General features: G+C 46.0%; 1 protein-coding gene across 2 annotated transcripts in view; it reads right to left on the bottom strand.

Annotated features, from left to right (window-relative positions):
* LOC138764784 (zinc finger protein 229-like) overlaps nucleotides 1–14544 on the bottom strand; it is a 32893-nt gene extending 18349 nt beyond the window's left edge. For both annotated transcript variants that reach the window (XR_011358305.1, XM_069941066.1), the window contains exons 1-3: nucleotides 14443–14544; nucleotides 13305–13371; nucleotides 13043–13178 (exon numbers count right to left, since the gene is read on the bottom strand). The gene's annotated coding sequence lies outside the window, so the exon portion shown is untranslated. The remainder of the gene's footprint in view (nucleotides 1–13042; nucleotides 13179–13304; nucleotides 13372–14442) is intronic.
* Between the last annotated feature and the right edge of the window lie 5933 nt (nucleotides 14545–20477).

Here is a 20477-nt window from a genome sequence, read left to right as displayed (position 1 = left end):
AAGGCAGAGGAAAGGTGAGAATTGATAGGGGAGGGAGGTTTGGCTCTGTGAATGCAGAGCTGAGGTTAAGAAGACAGAGGGAACAGGAAAGAGAGAGAGACAGACCTGCAGGAAAGGGGAGGGGGGTTGTTAACGGGAACTGGAGGTCAATGTTAATACCATCCGGTTGGAGGATGTCCAGATAGAATATGAATTGCTGCTCCTCCAATTTGCAGGTGGTTTCAGTCTGACAGATCATGAGACCAAGGAGAGACAAGCCATCAGGAAATGAGGGGGGAATTGAAATGAGTGGCCACTGGGAGATCCACGCTATTGTGACGACAGAGCCAAGGTGCTCAACAAAGCGATCTCCCAGTCCGCACCTAGTATCTCCAATATAGATAAGACCACAACAGGAGCTCCAGAAGCCATAGATGACCCCTGCAGATTCATAAATGTTGCTTCACTTGGAAGGATTGTTTTGGGCCCCGAATAGTAGTGAGGGAGGAGGTGTGGCCACAAGTGGAGCATCTCCTATGGTCGCAGGGGAAGGGGCCAAGGAAGTGGTGGGTAGGAAGGGAGGAGTCAAAAAGGGCATCACAGAAGGAGAGATCCTGATGGAAGACAGAGAGGGGAGGATCAGGGAAGGTGGGGCAGGAGCACATGGAAACGATGGGTCCTGGGACAATTGGGTTTGTGGATCGAGGAAGTAGAAGCAGGCAGTGCTGGGTTGGGAAACTATGAGACTGGAGGCCATGTTAGGGAGATGACCAGAAGTGGTGAGTTCAGAGAGGGTGTGCGATACAGTGGTTTGATGAGTTTTGGTGGGGCCTGTTGGAGGGGCAAATAATTGTCTTAGAGTCATCGTCTGGCTTCGAACAGATACAGGTCTGTGTGCCAGTTCAACGTGCCACCCTTGTCTGCAGGTTTGATGATGAGATTGGGATTAGTGTGGAAGGCCGAACATTCAAGTGGGGTAAGATTGGAATGTGGAAGAGTGGTGGCGAGTCGAGACAGTTGATGTCTCAGTGGCAGTTGGAAATATAAAGGTCCAGATCAGGCAGAAGGCTGAAACAAGGCGTGCAGGAGGAGGAAGGCTTAAATCAGGAGAAGGGGTCTGTTGTGGGTTGGGGGGGTGGGTGGGTGGGTGAAGAACCAGGTTTTAGAAGTGGGCACAGAGAGAGTCAACGGAAGTTTGGCTTCATGGCGTGTGCAGAACTCTGAGATGTGAGCGAAAAGGGATGAAGGTGAGAGGGGGAGGGGCAACATTTTCACACAGAAGGTGGTTCATATCTGCATCAGCTGCCTGGGAAACCTGTAGAATTTAGTTCCCACCTTGACCTCAGACCTCAACTGTAGTTTGAAACCACACACCATTCCCACGTAGACATGTCTATCCTTGGCCTAATGCACTGCCAAAGCCACCTAGATTGGAAGAACAGCACCTCATAATCCATATGGGTATCCTCCAACCAGATGGTATTAACATAATCTTCTCCAGTTTCTATTAACACCCCCCTGTGTCTCCTTCTAGTTCTGCATTAATAGAGCTAGTCCCCTCCCCTGTCCTGCTATCCATGTCCATCTCTTGGCTGTTGGCCTTTGCTCCTCCTCCCCATCTTTTTATTCAGGTATCTGCCTGCTTTTTACTCATACCTTGACAAAGGGCTCAGGGCCCAAATGTTGGTCATATATCTTTGCCTCCTCTGGTACCTGCTGAGTTTCTCCAGCACTTTTGTGTATTTACTACTATCACAACATCTGCATACTTCCCTTTTTTTCCACAGTTGGTTAATATTTCTTCAATATGTGCTCGTCATTGTTTGATTCAGTTTAAAGTGATACATCAGGCTCCTATGTTGAAAGACAAGTTGGCCAATATTTTTTCTAACATTAGTCCTATTTGTGATAGATGTAAATCAGAAGTGGATTCTCTAACTCATATGTTTTGGTCACGCCCTATGTTGATTTTGTCAGCTCTATTGGATATCAATTTGCAACCTAACCCATTGACTGCTCTTTTTGTAATTATAGTTCCAGAAGTAGATTGAATTCCTACTTCTACACATCGGGTTGTAGCCTTTTCTACATTGTTGGTGAGAAGAGCTGTCTTATTTAAATGGAAAGATTCTAATCCACCAACTTTGACTCAATGGTTCTCTCAAATTATGTCATGTATAAGTTTAGGGAAAGTTGTCATAGATTTGATACTTCTGTTAAATTTGAAGAGACAGTGACCTTTTATAAATTATTTCCACATGACTTAATCCGTATATTTAGTATTTTCCCTTCCGGACTATATTTAATTTTACTTCCTTTCTTTTTGTTGGTGAAAAATCAGACGATTAATTTTTATTAATAAATTCTCAAGATAGGCTGCCCAATCTGTTTCTTTTTTTTTCTTAGATTAAGATTTGAAGATTTCAGTTTGAGGAGATGCAAACATATTTGTTAATTGTGGTGTAATGCATTATGTTACATCATATAATCTCATATAGTGATATTTTTTCTCTTTTTGATTATGTACTCTTATTCTCGTGTATTGTTTACCTATAATATAATTAATAAAAAGATTGAAAAAGAAAGGCAATTGCTTTGACTAGTTGATTGGGTATCATGGTGGGGATGTGATGGGGAGGTGGTATTAAACATCCAGCAGTCGGGACAACCAATTGAAGCATTGTTGAGGGGACGGGGTGCGCTGCCATTGGTGGGGAGGAGGAGTTAATTGTGACATCCTGAAGGCAGGCGACAGAATGAATTGCAATTTGTTCATTTTAGGTAGGGCAGAGTAAGGGTTATGACTCGCAATGCACTGTGGGTAATACCACCGGCATCAACCCGTGGAACAGCAACAAACAAGACTTTTTCAATTTCAAGTTTATTATCATCTATTGTACAAATACAACCTGATAAAACAGCATTCTTCGGTCCTCGGTGCAAAAACATACATGTACACAACCAGACATAGCACACATACAGACAAGCACATACATAATAAATATTGTTTAATAAATAGTAGTCTTTGAGGGCTAGTATGAGCAGTTCATTCAGAATTATCACTGTCCGTGGGAAGCTGTTTCTAAGCCTGGTGTTTCTCGTTCTGATACTCCTGTATTTCCTTCCAGAAAGGAGTAGCTGACAGATGCTGTGTGTGGATGGGTGGGGTTCTCAACAATTTTACGCATTCTCTTCAAACAATGATCCCATTAGATCATGTTGATTGGGTGGGGAAAGAAGGAAGACCCCAGTGAATCTTTCATTGAACATTATGATGCAGACAGCCAGGATGCTCTCGATGAGACTCAGGTTCAGGATATTTTCCACCTCTACTCTATAGTGCATCTCATCGTTGTTGCCGATGAGGCCCAACTACTATTGTGCCATCTGCAAACTTACAACTCTGTTGCAACTGGATCTGGTGTTCCAGTCATGGATCAGTAGCATGAACAGGAGCGGGCTGAGCACACAGCCCTGAGGTGCTCCAGTGGTCAGCATGACAGTGCTCAATGTCTTGCTGCTGTTCTGCACCATTTTAATTGTTCAATAGTAACTACAAATATTTATTATCTATCTCTTTTTTATGTACATGAAACTTAAAATGGAAGGTTATGCAATGGGGATATTCTAATCAGATTTACCAGCACAACACTATGGGTTGAAGGGCCTATATTGTGCAGAGGCTTTTTTTTAATGTAATTCACTGTATACTAGAAGTTTATCATGAAGTAACTGTTTGTCTGCGAAAAGTTTAAATTTCAGAGCATTTGTACATTGTATATTACAATAAACATTATTATCTCCCCCATCTATGTCCCAAAAGCTGGTCTCCAACACCTAGCATCCTCGAGTGAGGCCTTGCATCGCTAAGCCCTGCACTGCACTGATGCTGTGGTTCCCTGCAGAACCTTCTTTCACTCTTGAGTACGTAACCCTCAAGGTCTGAGCTGTCGATCCAAGGGTATGGCCATCCAGGGAACCCACTCAGTGGATCTTTGATGTTCAATAAAACTGCTGCCAAACCCATTCTACAGGGAGTTGAAACTTGCACAGGGCCATTGATGGAAACACTGGCCCCTCCCCCCTCTCATCTTCATCCCTGTTCGCTCACATCTCAGAGTTCTGCACACGCCATGAAGCCAAACTCCTGTTGACTCTGTCTCTGTGCCCACTTCTAAAACCTGGTTCTAGATTGCTGACTGGTATGGACGTGTAAACTCTCAGGACAAGAATGGATTCCAGATGGTCGTTAACACAGCCTGTGACATTATAGGCACCAGATTTCACTCCATTGAGGACATCTACATGAGACGATGTCTTAAAAAATAGCCTCTATCCTCGACCCCCACCACCCAAGCCATGACCTTTTCACTCTGCTACCATTAGGAAAAAAGTACAGGAGCCTAAAGATGAGCACTCAATGGCACAAGGACAGCTTCTTCCCCGCTGCCATCAGATTCCTGAATAATCAATGAACCAAAGACCCTGCCTAACTTTTTGTGTGCTACTATATATTTTTTTATTTATAGTAATGTTGTAAGATGGTTATAATATGAATGTTTGCACTGAATTTCACTGCAAAACACTGAATTTCATGACTTGTGCGCGATAGTAAATTCTGATTCTGCTGTCCTGCTCCTTCTGGGTCTGCACCATCAACTGCAATTGCAGTAGCGCTGCCATCCTGAGGTGTCCGCTGGTCTGCTCACAAAACAACCCCTACCTCTGCTACTGGATTCCCACGACAATAATTTTGAACAGGTTCTGCTTTTTTTTCTCTATTGTTGTGGAGGACATTTAACAAGCTCTTGGTCTCTGCTGTTCCGCAAGAGGGTGATGGCTTCAACATTACCCACAATGCCTGGTGCTCTAGAAACTGCTCCATCTGCATAATTTTGGAAAAACAACATGCACTGCAACGTGGTTAAACTGGAAACTGGATCCTTGACTTCCTCATCAGACGTCTGTATGAATCAGAAACAACATATCCTCCTCACTGACAATCAACACAGGTGCACCTCAAGGGTGCTTGCCCACTGCTCTACTCACTCAACACACATGTACGTGGGACTAGAGACAATTCAAATGCCATCTACAAATTAACCGATGAAACTACAGTCGTCGGCAGAATCACAGAAGGCAACGAGGAAGCGTACAAAGAGTTGTGAACTCAGCCAGCACCATCATGGGCATCAGTCTTCACTCTATCGAGGACATCCACAAGAGACAGTGTCTTAAGACAGCAGCCTCTATCCTCAAGGACCCTCACCACGCAGGCCATGCCCTTTTCACTGTTTCCATCAGGAAGGAGGTACAGGTCCCTGAAGACACGCATCCAGCTCCTTCCCCTTGGTCATCAGATTTCTGAATGGACAATGAACCACAGACACTACCTCACTTTCTCTTCTTTTAGTATTAAATGTATTTATTTTTAAGTGTAATTTATAGCAGTATTTGTACCTGTGATGCTGCTGCACAGCAAAGACTTTTTTGACATTTCCGATTCTGACCCCTGCACTGTCCTGCTGTGTAATGGAGGATTTAGACCAGCTTATGCAAGAAGGGATACAGTTGCATCAGAAGACATAATCTAAGTTCCACTATGGGGACCAGGGATGCATATGAATCAGTAGACATTATCCAACTTCCACCATGAGGCCCAGAGATTCAGTTGTCTTTTGTTGGTCGCAGACTGTCAGGAGACCTTGAAGATAATTAAATCATTTGTTCAAAGAGATAAGATCTGAAGTAAACAACTTTTGGGTAATATAAGCCATGGTCCCACTGCTGAAGTTTGAGACTCTCCAAGGGGTGGCAACATCTCTCAGCAAGAAGAAGAACTTCAAGATTCCAACCAACGTCCCGGTCCGGGGAGTGAAGAAGCTGCTACCGACGCCCAGACAACCTACTATAAGTGTGCAGTCATCGCCTCGCTTCAGCAGTTGGGACCAGTCCAGGCGTTGATAAGTATAATTGGGAAGGGCTTGCATATTTTAGTGTGAATTCAGCTTTAGATTTAGTAATAAAGACTTGTATAAACTGAACTGCTCTCGGTGTGTGTGTCTATTTTCTTTCGGTAGCTCAAACACTGTGACCAATCTAAAACTAACAAAATGAGAGGTATAAGTTCACCCAAGACAATTGGCGCAGCGAGCAGGGTTGGTCTCAAGATGTTTCGCCGAAAGAAAGAGGTGAGCCCTGAGTAGTTCTTGATTCCGGGATGGACTTCCAAAGACGATGGGTTTGGCATGTTGGCCAATACCCTGTCTTTGTTGGGACCACCCATTAGTTGGGATGAGAAGTTAGACCCATCAAGTGTACCTCTGGGAGTGCGGGTTGCCACTCTCCTTCCAGAAAGTAAATTTCCTGGTAAAAAGGGGACGCTGACGGATGGTTTTTGGCTGCTGGCCACAGCCTTATGCCACTCCGTTCAGCGTGAAGCAGAATTAGTTCAAAGAGAAGTAGAATCTCAGCGTAAGAGAGAGCAACTAGAGGAGGAGCTAGAAGCCCTGTGACAACACAGTTCCATGATGAGCTAGATTGTTCGCACCAGTCAGGACCGAGCCAAAGAATGGGAAGATAAGCATGTCCAAACGATCTGCCATAATATTAAAATCCGGCAGCAGCTCTGTGCAGATAAAGAAAGGCATGTAGTAGAACCCTATCCACATCATATTCGTGCCATGATAAGGAATGGTGATGATCCTGACATAATTGATGAATGGGATGAGAATATCTGGAATGATGACCATGGTAATAATGCAGATACTCCTCAGCATGTGCCTAACATACTGCCCTCTCCACCTGCTGTTCACACCCGCCCCATAAGGCAGCAGACTTCCCAAACAGATGAAAGGGGGGATGATGCAAGGGTAGAGATTGAAGGGATAGATACCCTGAACTCCCAAGCGGACCAAGGGGAAGGTACCCGAATCCCTGCTTATGCTCTATGGCCCACCCCCTTTACGGGAAGGCCTAGGCCTCTTCCTGTCCACTGGGCAAAGGACCCTGTGGGCCAAAGTGGGAGCAGAGGTGAAGAGCCGTCAATGATCCGTGACTTCTCTATAAAAGAGCTGGCTGCCATTGGAGATCGATATAGGCAAAAGGCAGGAGAAACTCTGGCGGCCTGGTTCCTGCGTGTTTGGGAGCAAGGAGGGGGTAATGTATATTTAACCCCTGAGGAATTGTTGGGATTAGGAACATTGACTACTGATATCTGGGTCACTGCTGAGCTGCGGGGTAGAGGAAGAGAGGTGGATTACTTACTTGACACTCTAGGGGATGCCCTGCTACGAGTATACCCATCACCAGTAGATTGGGATTTACATTTGCAGAACAATTGGGGCACCCCAGAGGAGGGTATAGCAGTAATTCGTCAGCAGGCCCTGGCCTCTGCCTTGTGTGCAGGGCGTTTGAGGCTGTGGGTACATGGGGGGAAGCCCTGATGAAGAGATATTCACAGCTGGAATGCATACCAGATTGGTTCGTTCCGCCCAACCCACTGTACAGGGACTGGTTCTGTCCGTAACGAGTCCGCTAATTGGGCACCCTGTGTCTGAGGTGGTCTACGCCTTATCTGGGTTTACAGAATTAGAGTTGGGAAGTAAAATCCACTCACGTACAACCCAGGTTAAATCAAACAAGCAGGATAAAGAGAGGGACTGCTGGTAATAACGGACCGAAAGAAAGGACCTTTTTCTAACCTTGTTAAAGTTAGGCGTACCTAAAAGTGATATTGATGGGAAACCTACTGCAGTCCTTTATGCCCTTTATAAGAGGAAGGCAGGGGAACATCTTCCCCAGCTGTTGAGTCCTCCTGGCCCAGCTGTGCCTTCTGCTCCCACTGCTGCTCCTATCGAGCCAGCTTCTCTTGCTCCAGTTATCCGTGATGAGATACAACAAATGGTTAAAAAGGCTCTTATGGATAATAGTGGCATGTGGGCATGGAAGCCCCCGAACCCTACAAAAGCATGAGGGTGTGGGCAGGGCCCCCGTGTCTACTCCATTGAGATACGGCGGATACACAGGGACCCACGGCCCTACATACCCTTAACAGTCCATTGGGGTGGGGGTAATGACCGCCAATATTTGGCCTTGGTCGATACCGGTGCGGAGCACTAGGTGATTCCGGGTAACCCTGACCTCTGGACTGGACCGACATTTCAAATAGTGGGGATGGGAGGAGCGATCACCCTGGCAAAGGAAATAAAAGTCTGCACCATGGTGGGTGATGGCCCTTCCCCTATATGGTTATGTGCCCTGGTGGCTGCCACTGACGAGTGTATCCTGGGTATTAATATATTGGCCAGTATTGCCCTTAACACTAGCCAAGGGGGAATTTGGACTATTACAAAAAGACTAGTGGTGGGTCGGGCTAAGTGGGATCCTGTGATGGTGCCTCCCCCCCCCCCGCCCCCAAACCAGTATGCATTCCACAATCTCGCCTCCCTGGGGGGCAGGAAGAGATTACTGCCACCATCGATGCTTTGCAAGAAGAAGGGGTAGTGAGGCCCGCAACGTTGCCCTTTAATAGCCCTGTTTGGCCGGTCCAGAAGGCGGATGGCTCCTGGAGAATGACATCGTGTTTTGAACAAACATGCCCCACCACTGGCTTCGTTCCGGACATTGTTACCCTTATTGAAAACATTGCTACCGGGAACTCGGGAACATGGTATGCTGCCATTGATCTCACTAATGCCTTCTTCAGTATTCTTATAGATGAGGTCTCACAGGATCAGTTTGCCTTTACCTGGAAGGGGCGCCAGTATATCTTCACCCGCCTCCCTCAGGGCTATGTACACTCTCCCACTATTTGCCACAGCCTAATTGCCCGTGATTTGGAGACGGTGCCAGTATCGCCTTCCCTCTCAATTCACCATTATATTGATGATGTGATGATCCAAGGGGCCACGGAAGAGATGGTACAGGAAGCAGAACAAGAGGACGTCTGGTTTACTGATGGTAGCAGCCAGTGGGTGCAAGGAAAGCAGAAGTGGAAGGCGGTGGCTTACCATCCCAGGTCAGGAACTCACTTATTGGAGGAGGGGGATGGTGGCTCCAGTCAGTATGCTAAGTTGAAGGCGGTCACTTTACCACTAGACCCCCATGATCACCCTCTTCACTTGTTTACCGATTCCTGGGTTGTGGCTAATGGACTAGTGGTATGGATGCCTGATTGGCAAAAGAATGACTGGCTGGTACATAACCGTATGGGGCAAACAGTTGTGCCAGCTGTTGTGGGATGCTTCCTATCATCGTGAGATAACTGAATATCACGTTGACACCCATACCAATGTGACGACGAACATGGCACCACATAATGCAGTAGCAGATCAGCTTGCCATTATCAGCTATGCCAATACTGTCCCCCTGGCTCGATGGGCACACGAACAGAGTAGCCATTTGGGGGAGAAGGGATCAGCTATGTGGGCCCGTGCACATGCCTTACCCATCCATCAGAACAATGCCTGCATGGTCGTGCGGACACGCCAGCATGCCAGCTTGTGAAGTCCCGCACCGTTCCTTCTGGTCCGCATGGCTGAATAAGATGGGGTGCTCGCTCAGCTGCAGTCTGGCAAATTGATTACATAGGCCCTATGCCAGAATGTATGGGTAAACGTTACATCCTAGTAATGGTTGACACCTTTTCGGGCCTGGTTTTTGCTTTTCCCACCAAGATGGCTGACCAAGCTAGCACTATCCAAGGATTAAACCATTTAATTTCTCGTTATGATGTACCAGAGGAAATTCAGTCTGATAATGGCTCGCACTTCTCCGGGAAGGCAATCTGTGATTGGGCAGCTGACAACAGTATTTTATGGGTCCACCATATTCCTTATTACCCACAGGCTGCCAGGTTAGTTGAACGAATGAATGGTTTACTGAAGGAACAAATTCGTTTGTTAACACCACTGGGGACCCTGAAGGGGTGGGGCCATGTGCTGCAGCAGGCAGTTGACAATTTGAATCATCGCCCTTTGAAGGGAGGTACACCTTTCCACCAACTTCTTCACGCTTCTGTACTACAGCCTATTCCAAAGGAAAAACAGTAATTGCCCCCCATTCCCAAGCCTGAGAATGCCGGACAAAAGGTATGGGTGGCACCATCAGGTAGTGGCCCTCCTGGAAAAGGGGAAATAGTGACATCTGCCAGGGTAACACTCGGTGGGTAGCTATTGAGGGACAAGATGGTTTAGTTTGTTTAAATACTGAACGCTTACGGCATCGTGAGTGACATATGTCAGGCTTCTTTGTTCCAGGTCCTCCATCTTGTGCTCCTGTTGATCTGGCTTAACCGCTGCTTTGGTGCCAGCAATTGAATTTGTAATCTCGAGGACATTCCGAGAGAGTTGCCCACAGGGACATGGCCCGATGTATTCACTAATATATCTGATATTGTTAAGCATGTTTCAAAATCTGTTCGTGAGCTTCAGTGTCTGGGTATTGTGGCCCACAAGGATAGCTTGAATCCTTTTTCATGGGGGGTTGGGCCACAAGATTCTCCGTTGGTTGCTCGCATTATTGCTTATTTTTGTGATTATTGTAGTTTTAATTTCTTTTTTTCGCTCCTTCTGTACTCAAATGCTTGTTAGCTCTCGTAAGTGACAGGCTGCGACCAAGGGGTGGAATGTAATGAAGGATTTAGACCAGCTTATGCAAGAAGGGATGCAGTTGCATCAGAAGACATAATCTAAATTCCACTATGGGGCCCAGGGATGCATATGAATCAGTAGACATTATCCAACTTCCACCATGAGGCCAAGAGATGCAGTTTTCTTTTGTTGGTCGCAGACTGTCAGGAGACCTTGAAGATAATTAAATCATTTGTTCAAAGAGATAAGATCTGAAGTAAACAACTTTTGGGTAATATAAGCCATGGTCCCACTGCTGAAGTTTGAGACTCTCCAAGAGGTGGCAACATCTCTCAGCAAGAAGAACTTCAAGATTCCAACCAATGTCCCGGTCCGGGGAGGTGGAGAAGCTGCTACCAGCGCCCAGACAACCTACTATAAGTGTGCAGCCGTCGCCTCGCTTCGGCAGTTGGGACCAGTCCAGGCGTTGATGTATAATTGGGAAGGGCTTGCATATTGTAGTGTGAATTCAGCTTTAGATTTAGTAATAAAGACTTGTATAAACTGAACTGCTCTCGGTGTGTGCGTCTATTTTCTTTTGGTAGCTCAAACACTGTGACCAATCTAAAACGAACAAAATGAGAGGTATAAGTTTACCCAAGACATCTGCGAGGGCACAAACCAATAGAACACACAACCCTGGACAACAAGACATTACAATGCATGGATCCAGACCGCAGCAGCCTCAGGACTGCACTGCAGGGACACTGATTTATAGCAGCAACTCCTTGCAGGACAGAGAAAAACACGAACAAGCCCAGCACTGCAGGTGAAGTCACAGACCACACTAATCCCACTGTGGACTGACAACTCTGCACCAGCTAACCCCACACTGGAGGGACACAGACCTGTACAATCCTGCTCGGGATATATCTGCATTGCCCAGTCCAGCTCCAGTAACGCACAGCAGGGAGATGGACAAGGAGAGACAAAACCACTGCCCTGCAAGAACACAGAATGGTTCAACTTCAGCACAGGGCAAGGGCAGGTGCATCTTTGGAATGTTATATCCCAGTGGGTTGGGAAGGGCAGATCACAGGAGGGATTTGGAGAAAGGGACGATCATGTTGTGAATGATCGGGAAATTGTGAGCCATGTGGAACTGACAGGGAAGAGGAGGTCAGTCCTGGGGCAGATCAGCAATGATTCCACTGAATGGTGGAGCAGGTCTGATAGGACAGGTGGGCAACTCCTGCTTCTGTGGTGATGCGCGGTCACAGGATTTTGTCAGTGACCGTCTGATTGTGTGCGGAATTAGGGAACCACCACAGAGAATATTCAGAGAGGTGACCGACAGCTTGGTCAAAGGGCGCAAGGTTCATCACAAAGACCAAGGGATTCAGTGAGGGAAGCTCTGAGCGCCCCAGCTACCAAAGTCACTGCAGGCAGGGGTGGAGTCTCATCATACGAGAGATGTTCAGAGAAACGACCCCTTTGGCCCACCACATCTGTACTGACCATCACCCCGATCCACACTAATCCCATCTGCCTACATTGATTCCATGTCCCTCCATGTCCTGCTTATCCAGATGCTTCTTAAATGTTTTTTTTACTGTTCCTGTCTCCACCACCTCCTTTGTGTGACAAACATTTAGCCCTCAGATCCCTTTTAAACCTCCTTCCTCTCATCTTTAACCCATTCCCTCCAGTTTTACACTCCTCCCATAAGAAACAGAACCTGTCTGTCAACCTGATTGGTGTCTCTCATTATTTTATATCCCCTTGGCATTTCTCCTCCCTCCACCACCTACTCAGTCCTTTCCCCTAGGGAAACCTGGAAAAGCTGATCAATCCCCCATAACTCAGGGCCTCCAATCCAGGCACTACTTTGTGAATCTTTTTCTGCACACTGCCCAGTTTAATAACTTTGCTGCAGTGCGACACACCAGAATTGCACATCACACTCCAAGTGTGGATCAACCAGTATTTTGTACAAACCATATTCCAAATTCTGCTTGCAATGATTTGGCTGAGAGGGCAAGTGTGACATACTGTGCCACCACTTTCAGGGATTAGTGTACTTGCATCCCAAGGTCTGAGTTAAAGTCCATCTGACATTCCTTTGCCCACTTTCTCAGATTTCTATCCTGTTGTCACTTGAGGCAACCTCATTCACTGACCACTGTACCCACCCATTGAAATACCATCTTCAAACTTATTGATCCTGCCACCTACATTCTCCTGGAAGTTAATTATGTATCAGTAGAGGACCCAACACTGATCCCTGCAGAACACAACTGGTCACATGCTCCAATCCAAAAGGAGAAATGATTGGGATCCAAACTGGGGTCACAGATCAGGGAGGAGAGATTTCAGAGGGTCACAAGACTGGGGGAAGGTTATAGAGAGGGTGAGGGCCAAGGTAGGATTTGAACACCAGCATAGGAATGCTAATACAGAGGAAGGGAATTGGAGGAGTGACAGATACTCACTGTTCACTGCCCAGCAGGCAGGAAGAGCAGACACTGAGGTCCACAGTAGAGGAGCAGTCAGGTCACAGATCCACATGGGAATGACAGAGAAGAAGGACAAGCTCAATTGATATAACTGCCACCTCTGCACATAAATCTGCAAACCACAAGAGAACCAATTAGATCACATCTCATCATTCTAAATTCCTGCAAGTGCAGACTGACTCCACTTCAGTTCAGATCTTAACCTCAGGCTCTGATATTTAGATGAAAAATAACAAACCTGCAGTTGCTGGAAGTCTGTGATGAAGTCAGAAGCTGCTGGAAATCTTCAGCAGCTCAAGCAGTCTCTGTGGAGAGGGAAACAGAGTTGGGACATGTACCTGAATCTCAGCTTCTCTCCCTGGAGATGCTGCCTGACCCATCATAAGTGTTTCCAGAATGTTCTGCTATTTCTAGATTTGACCAACCCTGTTGGTTGGTCTTGGAACCACCAAGTGGAGGGAATTGTTTCTCCAGATCGACCCTTGCAGTTCAGCTGGAGTTGAGTCAATGCCTCCCCTTCCCAGCCTACTTTGTGAATCTCAGTGAGGGGTATAAATCCCATAGCCCTGCATCCTCAGGCCAAGATAGGACCAGAACCAACACTTCAATTTCAGGACAGCTATGGTCCAACCACCTTTTGATCAATCCCCCAGAACCTCACTGGCTTTCTCTACTCTGCCCCATTAACAAAGGGGAAGATCCCACTGCCTTCTATCCCACCAGTGTCTCCCTTCATAGTGGAGGAGTCGCAGAGACAGACAGTGCAGAAATAGGCCCTGCAGCTCGATTCACTCCAACCAAGCCGCCTATATGTCAGTTCCAGTTGTGTGTGTTTGGACCATGAACCTCTGAACCTTTCCCATCCATGTGCCTTTTTAAATATCTTATTGCCTGTAACTGTCCCCACCTTTGCATCTTCCCCTGGCAGCTCCTGTCAGATCCACACCACCCTCTCTGGGCAAAGTTGCCCCTTGTTTGTCCATGATCTCCCCAACACTGGGGCAACTGTCATCACTATTCACTGTTTATTGGGATCCCCCCTCCCCCTAAAGGTCACCGTCACCCTCCAACAGTTCAGGGAACGCAGTCCCTCCTCATGATACAACCCCTCCCGGTGCCATGACCAGGACATGTTTGCAGCCAGTTTGGCCCCTCACATCCTCCTCGCTGCTTCACTTGTCGCTGTCTGTGCTGCCCACTGAACAGCTTCCATTGCACCTGGATGCTGCCCTCACTCCCTGCCGGACTCGCCCCAGCCGACCTTTGTGCCGCTCGCCCCCCTCCCCGAAGCCGCTGATCGCCAAAGACCGCACTGAATCCCTGGCAGCGCGGCTCAAACCAGGGCCGGGCCTGCGCCCCCAGAACACGGAACTTACCTGCTCCCGGGCCCCGAGAACTCGGACTCCGGGCCCGCAAAGACGATGGGAAATCTCACCTCCACGACCAGCCTCAGTGGGCCGGCCCGTCACTGAGGGAACGGCGCTCATGACGCTGCGCGTCTCTATGACGTCAGCGCGCACTCTCTGCCGGCGGCTGAGCTTGGGCTTCATAGAGACATTGCAACTGGGAACAAGATGGAAAAATGCAGCGAGGAAGGGGTGACAGTCTGAGCGACAGTCAGGAAGGGGAAGAACAGCAGTCAGTCAAGGGCACCGCTGTTGTCAAGAATTCCTCCACTTTGTCCAAATCCCCCTTCGACTCAGATTTATATAATTGCGTGTAGAGCTGTCTTAACACTTCAGTTATTTCTTTCGGTTGATAAGAAATCCTGTCTGGCCCTGTTTGAAATGCGTTGATTGTCCTTGCGGTTTCCTCTGCTCTCAGGTACCAGGACAGTACCTTGGGACTTTTCCCCTCCCCCCCCCCCCACCCCCCACCCCCCACCCCCCACCCTCCAGCTCATGTGGAGCTTTGGATCTTAATATCGCTTTTTCCATTTTGTATGTTTGCAAGATGTTGTACTTCAGTTTTTTATTTATTAATGTTCTGTACATTCCCTCAGAGCCTGAGGGAATTTTTCCAATTGAGTAATGTCTTGTTCCAATTCAATGACCTCCCTGATATGCTCTCTTTTAATACTTTTAGTATATCCAATTATTTGTCCTCTCAGCTTAGCTTTAAGTGTATCCCATAGCAGAATTTTTTTGGCAGTAGAAGCACAGTTTGTTGCGCAAAACATTTCTATTTGAGCTCTCACATAACTGCAAATCTCTATTTTTTTCCAATAGCAGTGGATTGAGGTGCCACCTGTATGCCGAGGCTCGTTTATCTGGCATGACAGTAGTTCAGGTCAAAGGTGAATGATCTGATAATAGCCTTGCCATATATTCAGTTTCTACAATTTTGCCCTCAAGCTGAGCAGAGGCAAGACACTTCTGGTGTAAGAGTTGTGCTGTTTCAAGTAGAAGGAGTAATCCCTCTTCCTCAGATGCCATCATCTCCAAGCATCCACCAGATTTAACCCTTTCATGAAGGCCAGGATGCCTTTAGCCATCCTGGATTTTTACATTTTCTTGGATTATTTGTCCATTACTGGACCCAGGCAAAAATTGAAGTCCCCTCCAATTAAGATATTTTCACGGCCCTCTGCCAATTACAAAAAGACATTTTGCATGAATTTTTCATTGTCAAAATTTCGGGCATATTTATTCATGAGTGTCCAGGGTTCAGAATATATTTCACAGTGTACCATTACAAATCTACCCACTGGGTCTATGATTGTGCTTTCGACCTTTACTGGGAAGTTTTCCCTCTTAAAATACTACTCCCCTGGCCTTGGAGCTGAGGGAGGATGCCCAGGTTCTTTTAAGTTTTTGATGTTCACTATTCATAAGGTGGGTCTCCTGTAAAAAGGCCACACCTGCTTTCATTTTTTTAACATGTGCTCAGACTCTCTTCCTCTTAACCAACCCCATTTAACTAATTATCATTAAAGTTCAAAAATGTGATTGTTTCATCCATTGCCCCTGCTCTTTTTCCTTTGATTGCTTCCCTTTACCTCTCTCACAAAATACTTTCCTTTTGCCCAGTCGATAGTGCTCTTCCTTTTGGACTCACCAGCCATTTCCTAGGAAATTAAGACAAAAAGTAAAAAACAACAAATAAGTAGCCCTTCCACCTTTCCCCTCAAACCCAACCCTCCCTTTCCCCATGACACCAACCCTAAACCTCTTGGCGCGACTGCCGTTCTCATCCTGGGGTATACCCATTGCACCCATCTTCGATGCTCACCACCTGGAGCTCACAACAAATGTCTTTTTTATGATATTTAGTTTTATTAAACTAAATATAATATTTGCTTCAATTGTTTTTACGTTATATATAACCAACTGTATACACAGCCTTTAGCCTAGAATCCCTTCTCTCCCCGTCTCCCTTGGGATTTTTTTGGACAGGAGACAATATATTAACATATTTCAATGCCTCTCTTGCCTCAGTAAAAAATATTTTTCCCTCCCGTTTCCAGGAATATTTTTGGGGTTACTGGATATAATTAAAGTTGACTCAATTCCCTTGTTTCTTAAAATTTTCCTGACCGGATCAAATTCCTGACATTTTTTTCAGAAGCATCGTGATGACGTCTGGATAGAAGAGGACTTTTCCCCCTCATATTCCCCCTCACAGGTGGTTGACTGCTAGCGACTCGAGGCAATAAACCATGGAGGCTGTGGGCTGCTGGAGACTGCGGCTGAGGAACTTGCACCAGGCTGCAAACTGCTGGTGCCTGGCTCGAAACTGGCGAAATGGGTACTAGGTATCGAAACTGAGCTGTAAGAGGGTGCTGAGGGCACTGAAGCGTTGCTAATGGTATCGGAGTTTGGATCTGGAGCTCGGGTTGCCAAAGGTTTGGAATGGAGGCTGCAGGAACGCTGGAGGTGAATTCACAGACACACAGTGACTCCAGGGGAAACTCTCTTTTACTTTTCTTTCTCTGACTGTAAGAGGCACTTCAGGCATTCTCTGCAGATGGCAAATCTGTCTGCCTTACAACAGACAAAACCAATTTCGTGTAATATGACCGTGTTTTTATTATATTACAATAAATGGAAAATTGAATCTTGAAGATATAGGAGGTGGAGTAGCACCATTGATTCAGGATAAGATCAGGATGATAGTGAGAGATGATCTAGTGACTGGGGAGCAGAATGTTGACCGATCTGGCGGGAGATGAGAGATGATCTAGTATCTGGGGAGCAGAGTGCTGACCGATCTGGGGAGAGATGAAAGATAATCTAGTGTACGGGGAGCAGAATGTTGACTAATCTGGGGAGAGATGGGAGATGATCAAGTGTCTAGAAATATATTAAAAAAGTGTAGAAGTAGGCCATTTGGCCCTTCAAGCCTACACTATCATTCATTATGATCATGGCTGATCAGTACCCGGTTTCTGCTTTCTCCCCATACCCCCTAATCCCCTTGGCCACAAGGGCCAAATCTAACCTACACTTAAATATTGACAGGGAACCAGCTTCAACTACTTCCTGTGGCAAAGGATTTCACACATTTACCACTCTCTGAGAGAAGCATTTTTTCCTCATCTCAGTCCTAAAAAAACTTCCTCCTTATCCTTAAACTATGGCCCCTGGTTCTGGTTTATCCCAGCGTTGGAAACAGCCTTCCTGCGTCTAGTCTGTCTAAACCCTTAAGAATTTTATGTTTCTATCAGATCCCCCCCCCCTCAATCTTCTAAATTCCAGAGAATACAAGCCTAATCTATCCAACCTTGCTTCATATGTGAGTCCCTCCATCCCTGATATCAGTCTAGTGAATCTTCTCTGCACCCCCTCCAAGGCAAAGATATCCTTCCTCAGATAAGGTGACCAAAACTGCATGCAGTACTCCAGGTGTGGTCTCACCAAGGCCCTGTATAGCTGTAGCAGGATCTCCCTACTCCTGGACTCAAATCCTCTTGCTATGAATGCCACCATACCATTCGCCTTCCTTACCACCTGCTGCACCTGCAGGCGCATTTTCAACGATTGATGCATAGCAACACCGAGGTCTCACTGCATCTCCCTTTTCCTAAACAGATACCATTTAGATAATAGTCCTCTTTCCTGTTCTTACCTCCAAAGTGGATAACCTCGCATTTATCCACATTATACTGCATCTACCACGTCCTGGCCCACTAGCCTAACTTGTCCAAATCACCCTGCACTCTCCTAGCATCCTCCACACAGCTAACCCTGCCACCCAACTTCGTATCGTCTGCAAATTTCGAGATACTGCTATCTATTCCCACATCTAAGTCATTGATATATATCATAAACAACTGAGGCCCCAGCACTGAGCCCTGCGGTACCCCACTAGTCACTGGTTGCCATTCTGAAAATAACCCATTTATTCCTACTTTTTGCTTCCTGTCCCTCAAACAATTCTCTATCCACCTTAATACCATACCTCCTATATCATGCTCTTTAAGTTTATAAGTTACTCTTTACTATTCTGTGCGGAACCTTATCAAACGCCTTACTAAAGTTCAGATATACCACATCCACTCTACTGGTTATGTCCTCAAAAAACTCTATTAGATTCATCAGACGTGATTTCCCCTTCACAAAACCATACTGACTCTGTGCGAATGATACCACTACTTCCCAAATGTACTGCAATTGCATCTTTAATAACCGATTCTAGCACCTTCCCTACTACTGATGTCAGGCTAACTGGTCTGTAGTTTCCCCATTTCTCTCTCTCTCTCTTCTTAAAGAGTGGGGTTACGTTGTCCACCCTCCAATCCTCAGGAACTAATCCAGTATCCAAAGAGGTTTGAAACATTATCATCAATGCATCCACTATTTCCTGGGCTACTTCCTTCAGCACTCTCGGATGCAGACTCTGGAGATTTATCCACCTTTAATCCCTGCAATTTAACGAATACAACTTCTTGACTTACAATTAATTCCTTCAGTCCCTCCATCACAATAGATCCCCAATCCTCAATAATTTCCTGTAGATTAGTTATGTCTTCCTTGGTGAAGACAGAACTAAAATAGTCATTCAAACAGTCTGCCATACCCTTGTTCCCCATGATCAACTCACCTGTTTCTGCCCGCAAAGGACCCACATTTGTCTTAACTAACCTCTTTCTCTTAACGTATCTATAAAAGCTTTTACAGTCATTTTTTTATGTTCCCTGCCAGCTTCCTCTCATAATCCCTTTTACCTTTCCTAAATAATCCTTTTGTCCTCCTCTGCAGAACTCTGAATTTCTCACAATTGGCAGGGATATTATTCTTTTTGGCTAATTTGTAAGCTCCTTCTTTGGATTTGACACTCTCTCGGATCTCCCTTGTTAGCCATGCATGCGCTACCCTCCTCAATTTATTCTTCGTACAAACTGGGATATACATTTTCTGCATTTGTTCCAAGCTATCCTTAAACAACTGCCATTGTATTTCTACCCTTAGTCCTTTAAGTACCATTTGCCAATCTATTTTAGCCAATTCACATCACATACCATCAAAATTACCCCTCTTCAAGTTCAAAACCTTTGTATCCATATCAACTCTGTCACATTCCATCCTAATGAAGAATTCCACCATATTGTGGTCACTTTTGCCCAAGGGGTTCCTCACAACAAGATTGCTAATTAACCCTTCTCCATTACTCAATACCCAGTCTAGAATGGCTTGTTCCCTTGTCGGTTCCTCAACATGCTGATTTAGAAAACAATCCCGCATACATTCTAAGAAATCCTCTTCAACCTTACCCTTACCAATTTGGTTCACCCAATCTACATGTAGATTAAAGTCACCCATTACAACTGCCATCCCTTTGTTGCACGCATTACTAATTTCCTTCATGACTCCTTCACTAACTTCACTGCTACTGTTAGGTGTTTCACAGCTCTACCCATATGGATTCCACATCCTCTACACTGATGTCCTTCTTTTCTATGGCATTCACCTCTTCCCTAGCCAACAAGGCTACTCCACCTCCTTTTCCATTCTGTCTATCCCTCCTGAATGTTGAGTAACTCTGAATGTTGAGCTCCCAGTCACATTCCCCCTGAAGCCCCCGACTTCCCCTGTGATCCCAACTATATCATTGTTATTAATAGCTATTTCCACATTCAATTCATCCACTTTATTACAAATGCTCCTTGCATTGAGACACAAAGCCTTCAGCCTTTCTTTTGCCTCACTCTTATCCCTTTTACCATTATGTAAATTAATCGCTCTTTTTTATTTTCCCCCTGCTTTTACTTGCCTGCCACTAATGCTTTTCACCTTGCTACCTTTTGCTTCTATTCTCATTTTACACCCCTCTGACTCTCTGGACTTGGTCCCATTCCATTACCACATTAGTTTAAACCTTCCCCAACTGTGCTAGCAAACAAATCCCCAAGAACATTGGTCCTGGCCCTGCTCAGATGCACACTGCCCTGTTGGTATCAGTCCCATCTGCC

Source organism: Narcine bancroftii, chromosome 5 (genome assembly GCF_036971445.1).
Source record: "Narcine bancroftii isolate sNarBan1 chromosome 5, sNarBan1.hap1, whole genome shotgun sequence".
NCBI lineage: Eukaryota > Metazoa > Chordata > Chondrichthyes > Torpediniformes > Narcinidae > Narcine > Narcine bancroftii.
Note: the sequence above shows the minus strand (reverse complement) of the source record. Positions and strands in the feature narration are given on the sequence as shown.